The sequence below is a fragment of the Olea europaea genome, chromosome 10 (assembly GCF_002742605.1).
Source record: "Olea europaea var. sylvestris chromosome 10, O_europaea_v1, whole genome shotgun sequence".
Taxonomy (NCBI): Eukaryota; Viridiplantae; Streptophyta; class Magnoliopsida; order Lamiales; family Oleaceae; genus Olea; species Olea europaea.
In genome coordinates, this window is record NC_036246.1 from 20,646,581 (window position 1) to 20,651,314 (window position 4,734).

The 4,734-nt window shown below is 34.5% G+C and overlaps 1 pseudogene; it reads right to left on the bottom strand.

The window, feature by feature from the left end:
• Positions 1–247: 247 nt before the first annotated feature.
• LOC111401461 overlaps positions 248–4,734 on the bottom strand; it is a 13,167-nt pseudogene continuing 8,680 nt past the window's right edge.

Below are 4,734 nucleotides of genomic sequence, written 5' to 3' on the forward strand. Positions count from 1 at the left end.
TACAAAATGGCATGTTAGAGACCCAACTAAAGATTTTGATTCTAGTGGGGATAGCTATGATCGTGGTAGCTGCGGTTAAGTAGACACGGGTATCAACCATTGTATTAGACAATGTTTGACCGGGTTAAAGAGAAGGAAGTTCAAATTTTATTCTATGATACTCAATTGACTTTGATTGAAATTATGAATCAACTTAAATGCTTTGGTTTAGACCGGTTAACTTTTCTACTCCGGTGTCTAATATATGTGTAACATTTTTTTTTTAATATCTAAAGTGTAATATTATGAATTTGCATCTCCATTGGAGAGGTTTTCAACAATCAAAATTTAGATTTAATTCAGCCTAAGGAACCAAAACAATAAAGATTCATCAAATGCAAGCAAAAGACAGCTTTTGAATCAAGCTCAAGAATATACTACGCAAATTCCCATCATATTACCAGATTTTATTCTGGCATGAAAACGCTAACTATAGTCAGTGATGGTGGTCGTCATCATCACCATGTCCATCGGGAGGTCCGCCTGGGCGACCACTTCCAACTGCCAACCAAGAAAGAATAAAAATTTAGCCCCTGTTTGGTTTAGCTAATCAGATTTTCAGTAAATTTTGATTAAAGTTGATGAAATGTATAGCTAAAAAGTTGTAAATCTCATGAAATATGTATTTCAAATTAATTGTTGACTTTGACTAGGATGTTAGCCCCTATTTGATTTAGCTAAAAATCAATTTTTTAGTAAATTTTGATAAAAGTAGATAAAATATATAATTGAAAAGTTGATATAAGTTACGGGTCCAATGAAATGCGTGGTTAAAATTAATTATTGACTTTGACTTAGAATTTTATTAACTTTTCTAAAAAACTAAACAGGCTTAGAGGGCAATCAGGATACATCATCAGCGTATACGAACATAGAAGCAGTGAAATTGAAGCCCATGGGTCTGCATCATCATCTAAAAATCACAATAGAAAAAAATATATGGCAAGCCCAACTATGATATAGATGGTTATATGAGTCTTTATTACCACCACGAAAATTAATTACAAGCAGGTGTTCTAACTGATGCTCCTGTGAATTACGGTTGAGGTAGAACGTGGATTCAGTGCATTCAAATGTTCACCATGTCCATATTCATAATTTTTATCTACATATCAACGTAAAAATAATAATTCAAGGGCAATCATGTATTTACCACAAAGTACTGTGAGCATACTGGGCATTCATGTGGTTTTCCCTTCTCTAGCCAGAACCAAACAACATCATGTTCGTCCTCTGTTAGATATTGAAGCAAAGAAATGGTCAAAAGCCAGTAAGCAGTGAGCTAAATTGACTCCAAATTACAATAACTACTGCATTAATAGCAAAAAGCAGACACGTAATTGAGACTTACCGTCTTCAGCACCAGGGCATCCAACAATTCTTTTGTCATAGTAAGACTTTATGACAGGAGGTTCTTGCTGCAAGCAAACAAGATAAGGTAAACATCACATATACGCATCACTAGCAGATATAAGAACAAAACAAGTCAAGTCCTTTGTTTGAGTGTCCTTTTTAGTTGCTAAAATTATAAGTTGATAGAAATGAGCGGTGAATAAGTGCGTCATATGAAATGTGGTAAAATGTAATTTTTGAAAAGTAAAGTATAAGGAACTAAAAAGGAAACCCAAATAAAGCTTAGTCAAAACAAAAAACAAAATATAAAAAAAGTCAACTGATGGGAATGCTTATAGCTCGTTCACTCTCAGCTCTGGAATGAAACCAGCTAGCACGAGCACATTTCAAACTCATATAATATTCGAACTCGGCTCGTCAACTCACAAGTACCAAATATAGTAAAAATTAACTAAACTGCTCACCCATCGCTTGTTCATGTTCATCTTGAATAATAAACAAGCCAAAATTAAAGTTAGGCTCATTTCCGAAACCTCGACTGCTCTAGCTCTTTCACTCTAAGTTCAAGAATGAAACTAGAGAGCATGAGCACATTTCAAGCTGTGAAATGTTCCAGCTTGGCTCAAATTCAATTCCTTCAGCTAATTAGTACCAAATATAGTTTAAAAAAGACCAAACTACTTGACGTCTGATCTGATTCAACTCATCAAAAACTTGTTCAAGTTCATTTTGAATAATATCTTAAATATAGGCTCAATTACAATACTAAGATGAACTTCAGCTGTCTTCAACCTAGTCTATTAAACGGTGAAATTACTATAGTCCTAGTGATAAACATCGCATAATCAATTGTGGAAAAACATAGACCATCTTCCTAGACAAGGCATGATATTCTTTCTGTAACCAATACATGATAAGAAAGAACCTTGTTTCCCTAGAAAATTACAATTTGGTGAAATAATATGCTCCAAGTGTGGTCAAGTGACTTGGAGAACTAAACTTTGGCATCTAACAACTTCTTCCTCAACTTTGATCTTTAAAGGAAGAAAAAGTGAAAATTTGTAAGAAACTATGAAGAGTAGGAGGTAGGAGGCAATTTGGACAACATGACTTCCTTCATGCTCAAAATTCATAAAAGAAAAGCTAAATCGTATTCTTTGGTGACTCCAGAGGTGGACATGGTTGCAGGCTGGCTTGTGAAAGCGAGGGCTTCGCAAATCCCAAAACAATAGTCTTACCTTCAGAGGAAAACTCGTAGGTATTTTCATGCCCATAGTTTTAAAAAGTGCTGGAGGCTTGCGCCTTAAGTACGCCAAATGTGAGGCTTTCATTACATGCCTTTGTACAATTTGTCAGCTTCCGCCTCTACTTATTGACTTACAAAAACGCCTCAAGGCTAAAACACATGGTGACTGAACGTGCACTCATTCATCTTGCAACTTCTGAGTGTTCTATTATTGGCCTCAGCCTTTTGGGCTGGTTATTCTAAGTTAATTGAAACAGGTGTGTATAATTGTGCAGTAGATAGTTTGAAGATATAGTCATCTAGCATGATAATAGTGTCTTTAATTTGAGAAGCAAATGGACATGAGGTGGAAGGATGAACACATTGTCCCCGAAAAAATAAAAAATAGTGTTATTCCTGATTTAGAAATGGGGTTTGGTCCATTTGAAATTCACAAAAGTGTGGATTGGAATCTTTTACTTGGCGTAGCAAAGGGTCTGACGAGATTATTCAACAAGAGGCAAGATGCAAATCCCATAAAATAAGAACCGAGATATTATTAAATCTCTAAGGCCATAAGGTACTTTCAAGGCATTTTATGTGGCCTCATGCTTAGTCTCAGCACTCAAAATTTCATTAATCAAGAAACAATGACATAACGAACTTCATATACAACACCGTTATATTGGCTCCTCGAAGCAAATGATAAGACTTAAACAAACATTTAAATCCTATTACAGGTTAGTATGAACTTTAAACTCAAATTTTAACTTCCTTTCAGTTCACAAAGTGAGGACGTCCTCGCTTAGATGCTCAATGTTATGCAGTACGGATTGACAACAATGCTTAGTAAATCCTATGAGCATCATCCCAGCAAAAGGAATATGCTTAGGATTTCCTCAAAAAACCCTCACGAATCTCTATCGCCTCTCCCAAGATTCAAGTCCAAGACTTCGACTTAAGATAAATTCTAGTACCAAGTGCAAGCGCCATTCCAATGTGGACAATACATACGATGTAATGACTTAGGCATGAAGCCCGGGTCGTTACAAAACTGTTTAAGTTCTGTAGTAGATTGTGAACTGTAAATGGAGTTCTGCACAGTATGCAATTCCAAGGCTTGGTTAGAAAAGGATTTTTAATGTTTTGATCCAAATATATTATATCAACATAGACGGTTCAGCTTGCTAATGATAAGAATTTTATTAAAAACTACCAAAAATACGCAGTTAGTTTAAGATTCTTCAATTCGTCTCCTCTCTTTCTCTACTTCTTTCCAATTTCTCATTTTACGAGATGAACAACACCAGATACTAGATATGTCACAAAAGTGTACCTTACCAAAATAGAACGTGCTTCTATCAATTATGGGAATCTATAGTTGTTAGCATCTCCCATGATACATTGATGGTGTCACGTGAGATGCAACAAGGCCTATCTAGTGAAAACAATCTGCACTTGATTTTAATTTACATTCCTATTCTTGTTATGTAAATTGTAGTTATCTAACTAAGCAAACGAAAACCAAAAGAACAATAAAAGGAAAGTTTCATGCCCAGACTCATCAAGCAGCAAGGACAACAATGCTATGTCTCTTAAAGGATAAGTGGCAAAAAAATATACAATAACTTTGCGAATTTATCAACTTGTTTTCATCTACCACACCATATATTTGATGACTTGGGCATCTATAATTCGAAAAATGGAAGCTTTCTTAGTGTTATCTTCTATACAACATCCACTCTATTGCATAATAGCCCAATATGGCATTACTATTGTAACTGGAACAGTGTAGTTCTGGATCAGTTAAAGATGGTGATATTATGCGACTTTTCCAACTTTCCCAAAATTTTAGAATTAAGACGCAACTCATCAGTTAAGTAAATTAGCTAAATAAAATAATATTCATTTAAAAAATGTATATGAAATTTACTCAAAGTGCATAAATGTATCACATAAAAGCACTTATGGTCTTCAAGAGTAACTACAGCAAATTTGGGCAATTCAATTAGACAACACAATCCAAAAACTTGAACAAATAAACATCATCACAATTGTATGCACTATGAAGTAATTATACATACATACATACATATGTATATATATATATATATATA